This window comes from Phalacrocorax aristotelis, chromosome 3, assembly GCF_949628215.1.
Source record: "Phalacrocorax aristotelis chromosome 3, bGulAri2.1, whole genome shotgun sequence".
Classification (NCBI taxonomy): Eukaryota; Metazoa; Chordata; class Aves; order Suliformes; family Phalacrocoracidae; genus Phalacrocorax; species Phalacrocorax aristotelis.
In genome coordinates, this window is record NC_134278.1 from 76028760 (window position 1) to 76045001 (window position 16242).

General features: G+C 36.0%; 1 protein-coding gene across 2 annotated transcripts in view; it reads right to left on the bottom strand.

Annotated features, from left to right (window-relative positions):
• PRKN (parkin RBR E3 ubiquitin protein ligase) overlaps positions 1-16242 on the bottom strand; it is a 783437-nt gene that overhangs the window by 502706 nt on the left and 264489 nt on the right. The window lies entirely within an intron of this gene.

The window sequence follows — 16242 nt, forward strand, 5'->3', positions numbered from 1 at the left end:
CCTAGGAGTTAGCTGGTGCAGACTGTTGGCAGATCAGGACCATGACAGTTAAACACCAATATTCACTAGCTATACTAAATTTTTTATTGCTGTAGATTCTTTTTTCAAATTTGCAACTGAACATTCAGTTTTGACTCATTTTCTGCAATTTTTAAAATGTAAACAAAGACAGTAGGGAAACAGGAGCAGCAGGAGGAGAAGGAAGACACAGAAGTGAACCCTGGTAGGGAAACAAAATTGCAAAGGTTAAAAATGACAATCAAAAGCTTTTTAAAATAATTATATTAACAGAAAAAAATTAAAATATTGAAGTCACACATGTGAAGAGATACTTCCAGGAAAAACACAGGGGAGAAAATGTCATAGATGGGTATGGCTCTAGGAAACATTTTGCGACAGTAGCAGTAGCAGGAGTACAATAAACATAGGAGGTTGCTATCAAACCAGCTTCTTTCATAACATAGAAAAAGAGTCAGACAGAAGCCCTGTGATTTGCTGATTTTGAACAAGGTGACAGAGAACAGGCATACTATCAAAGAGATATTTTGCATAAGCAGAGAAGCTGAGTGTTGGAGAGGAGAGCCAGAGACTCAATCAAAGAGGTATAAAAATAGTGGAGGAAAATAATAATGAAGAAATCACATTTTAACACTGAAAAAAAGGCACACAATAATGGAAGAATGATGAGGAAAAGGAATATTCTCCCTGACAGGATATATAAAGCTAAATAGCTGTATTAGAGAAGAGCTACAAAAACATACGGGCTGGACCAGAAGAATGTCGAACAGAGAACAGACAGAAGTATTGGCAATTTTCAAAAAGCATGCCACAATGTATTGATTAAAAAGTGTAAGGAAGTGTTTGTCATTTCATAAGTGCTGTTGTATAGATAACAGCAGTATGAGGGTTTGACGAGAGAGATCATGATAAATGATATGTTACAAATTTACTTACTGTAGATGAGCTAAAAATGAAATCAAAGATCTTGAGCTCCTTGACCAAGAAATGCTTTCATCTTAATCATCCATCTCATTTGTAAGTGTGTATATACATATATCTGGTAAGAATGATGACACCTTATTTGCAGCAAAATGCTGAAAAGCTAAATAGTATGTCACTCTATATAGGGACTATCTGGATAGCTACACTGACAAGGAGCTCCAAGTTTGAATGCAGTCAACTTACTTTCATAAAATATAAATCAATTTTTTTTTTTACCACAAGGGAAACAAGGTAAAGTGAGATTATGCATAACATCCAGCCACAGAACTTGTCAGCTGAATTAAAAAGACTTTATTCGTGACTGGCCCTACTGAAAGTTCATGTTAGCAATAAGATACTTCAACACAAATATTATAATAAAGATAATGGAAAGTAACTTCAACCCAAGTTACTTCTCACCAACACGCTTCCACTTTAAAAACTCAGCATCTGAAGGCACTTTTGCTAGCTGTAAATATAGGTAGTGACAGAGACCAGAAAGGTCTCCGAGATTTGAAAATGTCAAAATAATGTAAGCTCCCACCCTCTACATTTAGCAAGAATCTGAATCTACTAAACCATATTATTTGGAAAGAACAGATGTTTTTCATGGATAAAAAAGTATATGATGCATATGTGGAATTTATGACTGCAAAGACTTGCACACTCAACTGTAAGCAAAATTTCTTGGTTGTATTTAGAGAGTGATAATGTCTTAGAAAACAGATCAAATGGACCTTTCTGTAAACAGAAATACGTAAAATTTATGTTTCATGGTTATATTACAAGCTAGAATGTAGAATAACTTCTGTTTTCCCTCTTCACCAACATCTTGCATCAGAGACCGAGTGCCAACCATCAGAAAAAGTGGATACAGATGTATGTACAATTGATTAGCAGATTAAAGATGCTGTGGTTACATGCAGACACACACATGCATTTACAGTCATATAAACTTACATGTTTAAAATTTAACACAAAGCTTTTTAATATATTAAATAAACATATATCAGGTGACATTTAAGAACTATTGGTAAAGGAAAATAATTGTATAAATTATACATTATAAAACCCATGATTCAAAACCTAAAACCAAAGCTATGAAAAGGAATTTGAATGCAATTGGAATTTTTAAAAAATTAGTTCCACCAACGTTGTATCTATTCCTTAAGATTGTCTTACAGACACTTTCACATATACATCTGCTTTTAAATGTTTCAGCTTCAAATACCGTTCAGATTTTCAGAAATTTACATTTTAAAAAATGATCCTATAACACAAAATTTATTTATAAATCAGTAAAAATATCACAATGTAGGGCTGCAGAACCTAATACAGACCTCAGAAAATCCTCTAATTAGCACTTAGCAAAAGAAACCCGCAGTTAATGACAGGCCACAATCCAGGACAGAAGAATGACAAATATTTGGAAACCACATTATAGATGGTGCTATACACTTCCAATAAAATGTGACTCATAGTCTAAACTAGTCAGTTAACTGCTGACCAAAAAAAAAAGCGCAAATGTCTTTGGAGAAGTACTTGAGATATACCTTGTATACATATTATATACATATACATATTATATACATATTCATATTAATGACAGATACAGCTTACTAAGAGATGATTCTAAGTCTAGAAGCTATGAATGGGATTGCAAGATGGATGTGTACTCTAAAATTTGGGGACAAAGCCCAGCAGGAATCAAGTTTATAACCAAACAGCCAATCCATTCCCCTACCACAAGATTCCTTTTTTTTAGTCCTAATATTGAGGGACAAACTGAATAACTGGTTTGTCAAGGTTTTCATGTTTTTTTGACCAAAAGAGAAACTCTAGTCTGAATGACTGAATGTACAAGAAACAGCATTATTTCTTTATAAACTAAAAGAAACTCAGAGAGTTTAATAAAACTTGACTCTTTGCATATCATCCCTGTTTGAAAGTGATCCTAATCCTCTTGCTTCATTCCAGCTTTAGTGTACGTCCTGCAGGTTCAGTACGGTTTCAAGTACTGGTTTCAAGGATCTCCACCAGTGATACAGGGACATACACAGAAACGATATTATCAGTTACACAGATGGCATTGTAAGTCTGTGCACACAACACCAACCATCTTCAGAAGTTCTGGAGATAACTGACAAATCCACCCTAACAAAATGTTATAATAATACTTCTGTTTGCAACTGATGCTCTACTTAAGGCAAGAGAGGTCTCCAGGTCAAAGCTATTCTTTTTTAGTCATACTGTATATAACCATTGTGTATTTAAACAAAGAAAAATATGACAAGTAACTCCTTCTGACTCAAAACTACAGCTAATCCTGTCCTTTCTTGTTCTTTCCTTTTCCTTAACAAGCACTACATCATTATTCTAGCAGTAAAATAAATGACTAGTGAAAACGGACTGTCCATTAATGTGCTAAATAACTTGCCAGTGTTTTTATTCTAACAAATATTTCAGCGTATTACAAAATGTTGCACAACAACAGTGTACCACAGAAGCTGCCTTTTCAATTGATCTGTGGTATTCCTTTTCATTGTCAATGCCCTGCATGTCAGGCTCTTCACCCTGAAGCTCCCACAGAACTAGAACTTTAAAGATTATTTACTTTTCTTAGAAATAATAGGGAGCAGCAAAGCGGCTCGGGAAAGATGTATCTATAACTCAGTTTATACATTTTTCACTATAGAGAGAAAATACCTGTACCAATAGTTCAAAATTGAACTAATGATTTTCCAAAACTCACTAATGACATGTGTAACTTATTATTTCGTTAAAATTAATATTTTGAGGAAGCTCCTTAGCAGCTTTTAAATGAGTGACAAGATTTATATTAGTCGAGAATCTCTCTTAATGACTTGTCCAGAAAAATAGAAATAATTGTGTAAAGATGGCACTTTACCATGCTGTGTTGCCACAACATAATGGTACGGTCATTGCATCACTTTCATATAATGCAATACTAGGACAATATTGTGAAGGGTAGGAATGGATGTTAAGAAAAAAGTCAACTTAGAATTTCACATACTGTGTTCATATATGCTCTAGACTGAAATGTTGGATATGCGGCAACACCCCTTGGCTTTTAGAAGACAGTTTTGAAAATAAAAACATTAGTCAAGAAGGTTCTTTATTTCTTTAAACCATTCAGCAAAACGGTTTGGGAAGAAAGGATGCAGGTCTTCCAGGCTATTAAAACCAGCCCTAGATATTTAAGCAATGGGCAGTAAACAGCAGCTATTTGAAGTAACATGTATTAGAATGTTCAATTTTTGCATATGCAAAGAGTTAACTTCCTCCTGTGGAGGACGGAAAACACAAAACAAAATATTTCAGGAAAAGAAGGGAAGCAGAGATAGAGAGACAAAGAGAGACAGAATACACTTGTCCTTGAGCCCTAGGACCTTGAACCTCAAAACTTCTCTAGCCCTGCCTTAACTAACAGAATTCCCTGTCCACGGTTTAGCTGAGAGGCAGCAAGATTCATTGCATTAAAGTTAGATGCACAGAAAATGATATCATAGTAATCCTCACTGACATGTTTACATGTACAGCCTGCTGACCATCAATGTCTGTTATTTGATAAGAAACATGGAAATAATATTCTCAGTCTTTGATACAGTGGTATAGACTACTCCTACCCTTACAACTCTTACAGTTCCCTCAACACATCTGAAAATTCCCCGCAGTGTGGTGATGGTACCTACCATCTAGTGAGCTCCCTTGTTGGCCAAGATACATGATTCTACCTATGAGAGCTTTGAGTTTCAGCTCATAGCCATTCCACACTGCATTTTGGGGAGAGTCTTCAGGGGGTGTCCAGCCAGAAAGCCTGTTGGTGTCATCATCTTCATAAACAACAGGAAAACACACATTATTATCCAGAAGGAATACTATGGCTAATCTAATGTTTATGTACTTAAATTAACTCAAGATGAAGTTTCTAATACTATAACTATGTATCTTTCACTATAACTCCTAATTACCCCTTTTTCCTTAATGCAAGTCTGTGATCAAGTGAGAATGCAGTAGTAGGTAGGCCCTTAAGGACTTCTCAGTAAGAGATATTATCAATATATGATATGGTTCATTTATCGATATGTTCTCTGATTCATCAATTATTGGAAATTTTTGATACTATATATACAGTATCCTTAAATGTGGTATTAGTATTACACGTTCATCTCATTTTAGACACTAAAGTGCATAGCCATTCTCTTCTCAAGAAGATTAATTTAAATCAGGTCCTACTATCATTCTTCAACCTGCCAGTTTAGGAAACCATCCTCTGCCCCAAGTCAGCTTTCCTACCACATGAACTGTTGAGGCTCCACTACTTGCCACACTATGTACAGAACAGAGCTTTAGCAATTGGTTGTTACCTTATTCCTGATTAGTCTGACATCTTAACTCTCAGTTGTTCCTGTAGTGCCGCAACAATCAATTAAGCCAATCGATTTTGGAGAATGGTTTTGTTGAAGTTAAACAGGAACACTTAAAGACTATTATTTTGAATGTTCAACTTGAGATGTACTTCATATCTCTTAATCTCTACAAAAGCTTGTTCCCTTTCTTCCATCTCACATGAATTTAAGAAAGCATTCTTTTTATCTTTCCATACCAAACTTCTGACAGTTTCACAAATACAAGTGCTGGGGAGTCTCCCTTCTAGTGAGCTGAAACTCAAAATTCAAACAAATTAAAAAAAAAAATTTAAATTCTCTTGAATTCCCAAGTCTACCATAAGTTAGAAGACATTTGTGCAGCCTCTAAAGAAACAAGACTTCATCTAGGTGCCTCCCCACTTTCTTCATCAGTAACCATTTTATTTCTAGCTGATTTTCGTGTGTTAGTCAATGAAGGATCACAGTACTCTAGGAAACAATTAAGATATTATCTACAGTCAAGATATAACTACATCTCCAGTACTTAACTCAGATTCCTTACCTACTATGCATCTGTGCAGAAGGTAATCAATGCTGTAGTTCTGCCATATTTATAGTATATTTGTAAGCCATTCAGTCAGAGAAAGAGATTTCAGTACCTGGAGCTATTTTTACAGATGGCAATATTTAATGAAGATATTTTATTTATTTATAGATGTTTTATTTATCTATATATTGCTGGTCAAACACAGATCTTAGTGCCTGGGTAGCAGAAATAAAATGTATTTGTTCACATCTATACTGCTAGATTTACTGTACCTGAAAAATCCCTACTACAGATTAGGAGACAGAATGTGGAGGACAGGTAACACTTCTGTTTGAAACAGAATTTTTTGCATCTCCATCCTAAAGATTTTACAATGATTAAAGTTATAAAGAAGATATTGCTCAAGATGAGTCGAATATTAGCTCATCTATGGCTGTCGTTATGTTTCTAACAAGACAAAAATCACTGTGGACAACATTATGGGGTTTAGAAACCAGGATAAGAAGATCAATAGTTATTCACCACAGATTAGGTAACAATAGGTATAAAAGTACAATATCCATAATCATTAATCTGCATCAAATCTTGAATTTAGATCTTGACCTTCCACAGCTAAAGACAGTAGAGGTTTTGCTATTTATGTCATTATTATAAGCATAAGCACAGCATTCTGTTCAAGAGAACTCGAATCTGCCTGGGTAATGTCCCTGATAATGTTAATCAGGGTCTTCATCTGGCCATATATACAGTTCAGACTTTATTTAAAACACTGTTGACATTTGATTGAGCTACTTCAAAAATAATTTTTGGATGCTGAGAAGAGTTGCAGTAGATAAAAACTCAGTTGCCAGGTGGTACAGCTTTAAACCACAAACTGACGGATTGTTGCCAGACAGAGTTTTCTTCCAGTAATATATACTGAGTATTTATTGCATGACAAAGCTACGGAGAAAACTGTAGCAAACAAAAGGAGGGATCAAGGCTCCAGGTACTTTGGTTACTCAAGTAAAATGTTTATTTTTGTTACAACTTTGGTTAAACCATCTTCATAGAAAATATGCAAGAAAATAACGTCAGCCAGCATTGGAAACCAGGATACCAGGGTTTATCACAGAATCCTTGACACGTTGTGCAGTGTTGCATGAAGCAGAACATCAAGGAGTACAGTACATGGTGAACAGGCTCAACCTAGAGCATGATATCCTGCTGTTCCCCCTCGCCTGCACCTCAAGTCCCCATCCAAATATCCATATGTTTCTTTCTTTTTCTCTATCCCTGTCTTTTGACAGGTAAATGTCAAGACTCACAGAACTGACTGTTACACCATGATGGAAGCTTGGAAAGGGAGTGCTGGTTCTCGCCAAACGTGTTGGCTTTCAGGGTCCCCCAGGACATTTTGCTTCAGGACGCAGCTCTTACCTTTGATTTTTCAATCTTTGTTTTGCTGAGTAGGAGGGTAGTTAAAAATATATGAACATATATATATGTATTTTAAATATATATATAAAAAAGATGAGTTTGCATTTTAGTGGAAATTTAGTTACAGATATTCTACTCTGGAAATGCAGAAATTGTTGCAGGTAGATAGACTGTCAGAACTAAATCTGAAGTATTCATCTACAAATACCAGTTAAGGCAGCAGCTGGATGCAACTGCTAAATCAGAATCTGACATATTCTCAAGGTCAAAGAGCTAAGAGTGAATACCCACATAGATGCCAACAGTACAGACAAGCTTGTAAGATACAGTTCCAGGTGTATCAGTGAATACAAAGACTCATGGTTTTTTGAACTAGCATTCAAAAATGCTAGTTTTGAATCTTCAGGTTAACCATTAAATAGGGACTTCCAGACCCTGGATACCTCACTAAGGGAACTGTGATTCTGACACAGTAGTTGTACAAAAAAAAACCCGGTGCAACAGCACATATAATCTAGCTCAGAAATATTGAAGGCAGTTTCACTTGGAGGCCACTGTATCATTCTGTATCATAAGTAAAAGGCAGATCAAGGAAGACATTTTCTTAATTTATTTTCTTTTCAGTTTGGTAATTTGATCACAAATGCTGTAATCCTAAATTCAGCTTTCTGCCCAGTGCCAACAGATCCCATAGAATCATAGAACGGTTTGGGTCCTTTCTATGGACCATAAAGATCATCTAGTTCCAAACCCCTAGCACAGACAAGGACACCTTCCACTAGACCGGGTGGCTCAGAGCTGCATCCAGCTTGGCCTTGAACACTGCCAGGGATGAGGGAGGTATCCACAACTTCTCTGGGCAACCTGTTCCAGTGCACTAACCAGCGCGCAGTTAACAGTGACTCCAGACAGCTGTTTCTGACTGACACAGTTTTCATATAATGGAGATACAAAATCTTCCTCTCTTGGTAAAGTGCTTTGAGATTGCCAGGTTAAAACAACCCTTCACAAGTGTAAAATAAGACTAAATGTTTAGTGACCTCCAATAACAGAGCAGATCCTGTAGGCATACAGAGTCCCTGCCCAGAAAAGAACAGAGGTCTAAGTCCAAAACACATGAAGAATCCTGGAAGGCTCTGAGAAGGATGGTTACAAGTACAGAGGATTCATTGCTGCTCTGCTCCTTCCCCTTGTCCATTCAAAAATACATTATTCATCATTTGATGTAAGTTATGGTCCAATTTTTTTTTCTCATTTCAGTCTCAATGTGACAAAAACACTGGTACATGACTTTCAAAAAACAATAATTCATGTCAAAAACAATTAGAATTTTCCAGCATATAAAAATTCCAGAAGCTTGTAGCGTATATTTAATAATTACAAAAGACAATGGTTGCTTGCACAGCATCGGTCTTCATTCTGCTTCAACTGGACAAAATCTTAGTTGCTGGGCATGATGTAGGAAGTGTTGCCTCATGAAGAATTTGTAAAGATGAGCAAGGTTTAAGCAAAAGGTTCCATGTACTTCAGAGCAGGGGAAGAAAACCCTCCAATGAAGGATTTGTGGAAATCCACATGAATATGATATAGAATCTCAGTTCTAATGGTTATATATTCTCTAAAAGAAAGAAAGAAAGAAAAAAAAACCCAAAACAAAAAACCCAAGAGAGGCACAAAAGATGAACAAAACAACTGAAATCCTTGCTGGCAGTGTCTGAAGAGAAGCCTGAATGGACACAAAGGCCACTACCTTCGCATCTCTAACAATAGTCCCCCAGGTAGCAGTGGAAATGTGAAACGTTCACCGAAACAAAGCTGATGGCAAAATTCAAAACACTTCTGGTGCATCAATGCAAGAGCATGCATTGCCTTTAATTCTGCTTTTCTGACATATGAATTAGATCTTTTGAATTGACTGTCCATTTTCCTACCACAACCATTCTTTTCTTAAAAATAAACCCCTGTCTTTCCCTGCCAAATACAATGATCTTTTTCTTTCACTGAAGTTCAAATTTAGTCCCACTGAAGCTATTTGTCTTTATAAAGAGAGAGCAGGGTGTGCTTTGTGTGGCTATTTTTTATCTTCTAGTATCAACCAAATTTATTAAACCATCTATCTGTTCCATGTAATTACTTTCCGTCGATCAAGTCTTCCTAATAGGCCTGTTCTCCCAATGTCCTTGCTGCGTGCACAGATCTCCCAACGACACTAATGATTCCTGGGCACGTGATTCGAGAGAAGACTATGTCTCATGCCGTTTTGAGTGGTAAGACTTCGTAACATGTAGTGCAAGCACTAAGCTGCAGAGTAACGACAACTACTGTTTTGTAACGAACTTCAAACAAAGCATTCTTCTTATTTGTGCCTCATAATTGGACTCTTCCTGTTAAACAAGAATCACCCTACATCTCTACTGTCATGTTTTTACACATAAGAGGTGTTTCCTAAGTGTTACTCTCCTATTTTTCCCAGTGGCATCAGTAACTAATTCATGCCAACAATTATTTTGGAAAACATAACATAGTTTTGTTTAATCAACACAGAACATTTCCCACCTACAAAAGCCACCTCCAGCTGGTGGCATAAAGATGTGACCGAAGAGTTTGCATAAGAAAGTCCATCCGTGCTGTCATCCATAAACAATCAAAATATATTCCAAGGACACAACAGTGTTCCCACCCCAGCCCTTGACACAGGGGAGTTAGCAAATGTTACCGGCTTCAATTAACATGAAAGGGCCTTTAAAAACAATAAAGTAATTAGACACGTTCATGAGAGATAATTATGTCATGTAAATATGAGCATTCCCAAAAGTGCTTTTGGCTCTATTAGAAAAGAACATTTCTCCTTTCAGATGGATTTCACAGACATGCAGGGTGTGAGAAAATGGCACCGTTCTCATCAGTGTTAAAAGCATATGATATGAATGAGGTCTCTAGCATGGCACTGACTGCAATAAATTATCAAGTGTGTGTTCTGTTTTTTGAAATGGGCTCAATTTATCATTTTATTGAAAGGGTTCCATTATGGTAATGTATTATAAAATCACTTTTTGCTGTTGCTGGAAGGTCAAGAGGGGATACAAATTTTTACGTACAGAACTTGGAAGTATTGCAGCAGTGAGTTGTCAAGGGTTAATAACCCTAACAGAAGATACAATATACATAAGAGCAAACTTCCAAGGACTTTGTAATGACAAATTTCCATAACCCTGCTGGAAGCAGAATAACCAGAATATTTTTTTTTTAGTGTAACTATTTCAAAATACATTTTGACAGAATTAGCAATAGTTAATTGGTGGGCTGAAAAATCTCCCTCTGTTCTCCAGCTAACCCTTGAATTGACACTGGAGACTGTTTAGGAAGGGCTATTTCAATGAAGGTCAGGTTAGAGAACGCCATTATCGTTCTTGTCAACTTACCCAGATAGCAGACATGAAGGATAATCAGACAGAGGTGATTACTTGCAAAAAGGAATAATCCTTCTCTAAATATAACATGATATAATAACAATGTTTGCCTTCTTTTGAAGTATTGGATACAAAACAGGTAAGTATTAAAAGAGGAAGAGAACTAGATTTAGACAGACAATTGGCGTGATCTTTTGTGGCTGAGATGTGACTTGTATCCAGAAAATCTCTTTTCTGTTGCACAACAAAAAATAGAGTATTGTTTCAGAAACATTACCATAGTATGAATAACATTTAATAGGAAGCATTTTCTTATGGACATGCCTTGCCTTACCTCTAAACACACTCATAGAACATAATCCAAGAAGCTACAGCAACTAATCGAAAGGGATAATTTAAAGTATACTGACATGAACAGGCTGCCCCAGGAAGTGTTTGAGTCACCATCCATGAAGGTATTTAAAAGATGTGTATATGTGGCACTTAGGGACGTGGTTTAGTGGTGGACTTGGCAGTGTTAGGTTAATGGTTGTACTTGATGATCTTAAAGGTCTTTTCCAACCTAAACGATTCTATGATTCTATGACTGCAATATATTTTAGCAGTTGAAAACAAATAAGTGGAGCTAGAGCACTGTGACCATTACTTCCATGAATCATCAATAAATACTTTTCTGGATTTCAGAGCTTCAAACACGGATCACAGTTCCAGAACTTCTGCCGTACAACATTTACCAAACAGCTTGGAAACTCCTCTGAAACTTTAAAGAAGTTCTTATTACACACATAGGAAATATTTAGCAGAATTTATTTAAAATTAAATGTAATCTCACTGTACCATATAACAATGTTATTGTCATACTCTTCTCTTAGTGCATACCTGGATTTTCAGATCTCGGTTGCACATACTTAAAACATGGTAACTTCTGAAAAACATACTGTAACACTGTGATGACCTAGTCAGGCACAATGTGTAAGCATTTGGCATTATGTGATCAATGTGACCACCAAAGGGACAAAGGTGTGTGTAGTTGCACGCAGGAGGCATCCAAGTGACAAAAGGTTGTAAAACAAAACAGAACAAGCATGAGGAACTGCAAATGGGCAGAACACCTTGCAGGGATGGAATACCCATGAAGGGTAGCTGGCAAAACCAAAACCAACAGAAGCAATAAGGAGCATAGAGGAGATTCCCTTTCTGGACAGGGGCAAAATCAAACAAGAAAAGGAAAGATGGAGAGGAAGTCTGCTTTTGTTCCTGTCTGTCTTGCCAAAGTGCTCTCAGGCCTGACCAACTCAATTTCTGTGACTAAAATGCACCAGTGCAACCTACCTGGCACCAGCTCTGTAGGATCGTACACTCACAGCAAAATTAGGATAAAAGGTCTAACAGTTAAAAGCTTAACAGTTTTGTGTATGTAATGAATGCATAGTGATAATGATTAACAATGTGCAGGAACTAACCATTAGCACAAAGGGACTTGCTAATGCAGGAATTTTGTAGTTTCGTTCTAAGGTTTAAACCGGAATTGTACATACAGTAAATTTACAGTGTGTAATGAAGACAAACACAGCCACGCTTCCCAGAAATTATTTGCCAAAATCAGGACTACTATACTATTGCTGAGATGGTACTTTATTCTGCTTTTCTGAAAAAGTAAATTAATACCTTCCCTTTTCTAGATGTAGATTGAACCTCAAATTGATATTGCATTTCATATTTAAAAGTTTGCAAAATAATGCATTATAGAAAATCTGAATCAAAGGTAGATTAAATCGCAATGTGCTGCATAATGCATTTTTGTTTACATGAAAAGTGGTTTAATCCTAATACAAAAGTAAAGTAGGTGCACCAAATCTGAAAATGCCATAGTAACCTAACTAGTTACTAGAATGTGTCTGCTGAAACAATACATTGGTTGCATATTAAGTAATTTATTACTTTTTCTTGTACAGCAATATGAATATAATTCAAATGAATGTCTGTCAAAAAGAACTACTGTGAGAATCATGTAACCACCATTAAAAGGTGTATTAACATTTGAAGAAATTTATGAAAGGTAGGTGTAAATACGTTAATTATTTGATTTTAGAGCAAAATTTTCATAACTTTGGGAAAAATGATCTAAATACCAAATGCAAATTGCACAGAATACTGATTTCCCCTTCGCAAACTACTGATTTACAATACCATGGACCTAAGGCACATTTAATTAATTAATTTATGTTATAAATAATACACATATTATTTGTACAGATATCAAGGGAAAAATATCTTTATACTGATTAATTTCCTTTGTAAAAATGGAGCTAAATGACAGGAGAAAAATTTTAATAATCCTTTTTCTCTTTTCTAAGGGAATAGTAAATTCTTAGATATTTGTTTTTGTGACAGAGCAAAGCAAAACTAGGTCATGGGGAGATAAGTTCATTGTTGTCTTAGTTTTTCCTGGTGCAGTTGCTAAACACTTACAGAGCTTCATGTCTCAGAGTATCAACAGAGATGTTCTTGCAGTGCTGGAGGCCATTTTGGATGGATCAGTGCTCACGTTTTGATGTCATTCTCAAAAAGAGGATTAGAAAAAGATGCAGTTGTACTTGGCTTGGTACCGGGTAGGGGCACTCAGCCTAACACCATGTTAAAATGGGGAGGTAGAGATGTACACCATACCATTGCCCAATCTGGAACTAATCTGACCTTATAAGTTTTGTAAAATTGTGAAGTAATTTTAAAATACTTCAGGAGCTTAGACTACTCATTTACTTCTAACAAACCTGACACAAAAATTTGTATCCTTTTTGATTAAAAGAATCATAACAAAAATTAATTCAATTACAGAGCACACGCATTTGAATGCACAGTCAACAGAATACTATTAAAAATTATTCATACAGTGTCAGCAATATCCCCAGTTAAATTTATTTGGTTTTTTTTTTTTTTAAATTCATCAGAGCTTCTTTCAGAATTATGCATGGTTCTGATTACTCAAGCCCTAAACTGTGGCTTTCCCTTCTAAGAGTTTTTGCTTATGTCTTTCACATATCACTCTTACACAGACTGGTAATCAGCTCATCACTTTATGCTTTTAAGCACTGAAAACACTGAGGTTTTGCTGATGACAGTTTTACCTGCCCGAACTCACAGTCTGTTATTTGCAAGGTCAGGAGGCTTTAACATATATTTAGTTTTGGTAAGGCATTTCCTAACTTGGTTGGAAAAGAATCAATCCCTTTTTTTGCTATAATTTACAGCTTGGCACACCTAAGTCAATATATACCAGTACCTTAATTACTCTTCTCTGAAAAGAGGAACATGGAAAGATAAGGAGACAGAGACAACTGGCATGCAAGCATTTTTAAAAGGCTAGCTAAAGAGCACCAGGATTTTCTAGGGAACTGACCAGATGAGTGCTATTTAAAAGCTGTAAAGGAAAAGACCTAAGAAATGATGACCACATCTAATCAATTCAGACAAAATAATCACCAGCTGATAATGGATTAAACTGGGAATTAAATAGGTAAAAACATTAATATCAGCTTACAGAAAACAGATGCTGTCAAACTAACTTAGGGGTTTTTATGAGATTACAAATTTGCTTGATATGGGTAACTGATAAATACATTTAGAGAGGGAAGCCATGTGATTCTTTAGTCTGACCTCCTGCCTAGCACAGTCGATGCTACTTCTAGGATGAAGTCCAATCTTTTTTGCTGGACATATGGACATATGGCAGGGACATAGGGTCAGCATCCTGTGGTAACAATAGAAATACCTTAGGCTTCAGAAAGAGATGAAGTCTTTTAGCATTTACTGCTACAGTTATGGAGTAGCTGTGTAGCATGTTAGACTGAACAATAATCAGTTAATTAATCTCCTGCCTCTAAATTGTAAGTTTAAATTTGTCCTCTACTCATTGCGTGTGATCTCTCACACACAGAAAAGATTATACTTAGTTTACTGTACAGGTTTCTACTGTAGACTGATCACAACAACCATCACCTTCTAAGAAATAGCTTGATAAATATAATTTCAAGCAGCAGCAGTGGCATATGCAGTCTTCTGCCACTCATTCCCAATACTATTACTCATTTCAGCTGTGCCAAAGAAAATCCTTATTATGCAGTAAAGTTGAATGGAAAATTAATCTCTGGATTAATCTTTTTTCTTTTTTTTTTTCTTGCTGGATTATTTTTAACCCAGACTACTCCTTAACTCAGTGAATTATGTGACTACAAATTCACCCGCCCCTAACCCTAATAAAAAAAACATCAGAATCCCCCATATTGACAAAAGTATTGGGGCTGAACAGACACAAGAACAAGTTTTCATAGTGAGAGTCAAAACAAGCCAAGGAGAAGATAACAGGTTTTTAATAAGTACTTGGTACTAACATCCTGCCAGGCAGAACTGTCAGTCATTAGGGTAGTTCTTCTTTTTTCTTTCCTTATGATAAAAAAAATCTGTTTAACGTAATCACAGATAAAAACTAGTCCACATATATGCTCAATACAGTTTTTTTCCTCAGCTGTCATTCTGACACGAAAATACTTGCTGCAATAGAAGACACCTATCAGTTTGTATTTGTCTTCACAGAGTTTGCAGAGTGTGGAAAAACACACTACATGACAAATTTGAAAGGCCTCATAGTATAGGAATAGTATATATTGTGTATATATACAATTATATATATGCTATCTATATACACACACACTATATATATATACAGTACAATAATACGTATAGTATATAGAAATACAGTGTAGACAGTTTAAACTATTCTGTAAAAACTAGCACAATTATTAAAGCCCTGTACACACCATGTAGATTAGTGAAAAATAAGGAATAGCATTATAAAACTCACAGCATTGCCTTGCTTTGGACAGTAAGCCCAGCCTGAAACCCTCTCCCTACTTTACCAGATTCAAATCCGCATGTGCCACTCTCATCTCATTATTCATTCAGACTGGGAGATGTGGACCATTAAGCTGGGTACTAATTTGTTCCTAAACTGCACTCATTCATCATTAGTTGGCAGTGAGAGGTTGATCAAGTCAGTTGTGGAATACTGCTGTGACCCTCCCACAAACTGTATATTTTCTGCATGAGTTACTTAAGAAATTCTCCAGTAGTTAATTTAACAGTTTTAGTAGCCATTTTGGTGCACATGATGATTTCTGTGGTGAGGTTAGTCGCAGAGGTATCTCCGTCACATTCACAAATAATCTCCTGCACTCTGGACATGTATGTTTGGGATTATCTTCCATATTGTGTATAATGGATATTTGTGTACTGATCTTTCTAAAAAGACATCTCTGATGGACTATTACGACAAATCACAACAGAGTCTGGTATTACGCAGAATGATGTCTCTTCACTGGAGAAAAAACACGGTTGTCAGTAAGGATTAGCTAGACTGTGTGAGGAGGAGGTTACTCTGAGAAATTCATGTAATAGCTAAAATATTCTTGTATTTCCTTCTGACTTGAGCTTCTCT